Raw genomic sequence first — 414 nt, 5'->3', positions numbered from 1 at the left:
ACAGGAAGGTGTTTAATCACCTCCAAGGACAGATGGTTGCAGCATTTGGCACTTAGGTACCTACATCCTATTTTAGATGCTCAAATCCTTTTATTTGGATCTAATTTTAAGTTATTTAAGCTCTCTCTGTACATAGTCCTCAATCTTATAAAACGTGAGTTTTGCAAATGTTAACTGTTGTTTTCTTTTCTGGTGTGCTTTGTGAAGAATCATTTGTGATCGACTTAAAATTTACAGCACTGCTTATAACTGACAGATGATTCATTAAGTTTTTTAGTAATGTAGTTTAGTGGCACTGAGATTGTGATTCCTGGGTAGAACCAGATAGAAAAATTTTGATTCAGTTCTATCAAAATTGAAACTCTTCAAAATCCTACCAATTTCATAGATTTCATAGACATTAGGGCTGGAAGG

The 414-nt window shown here is 34.1% G+C and overlaps 1 protein-coding gene across 1 annotated transcript in view; it reads left to right on the top strand.

Moving 5' to 3' along the window:
* Positions 1–414, top strand: part of HAS3 (hyaluronan synthase 3) — a 33,450-nt gene that overhangs the window by 25,093 nt on the left and 7,943 nt on the right.

This window comes from Gavialis gangeticus, unplaced genomic scaffold (genome assembly GCF_001723915.1).
Source record: "Gavialis gangeticus isolate Ggan-Ray unplaced genomic scaffold, GavGan_comp1, whole genome shotgun sequence".
Lineage (NCBI taxonomy): Eukaryota > Metazoa > Chordata > Crocodylia > Gavialidae > Gavialis > Gavialis gangeticus.
This window is presented reverse-complemented; position numbering and strand designations above follow the sequence as displayed.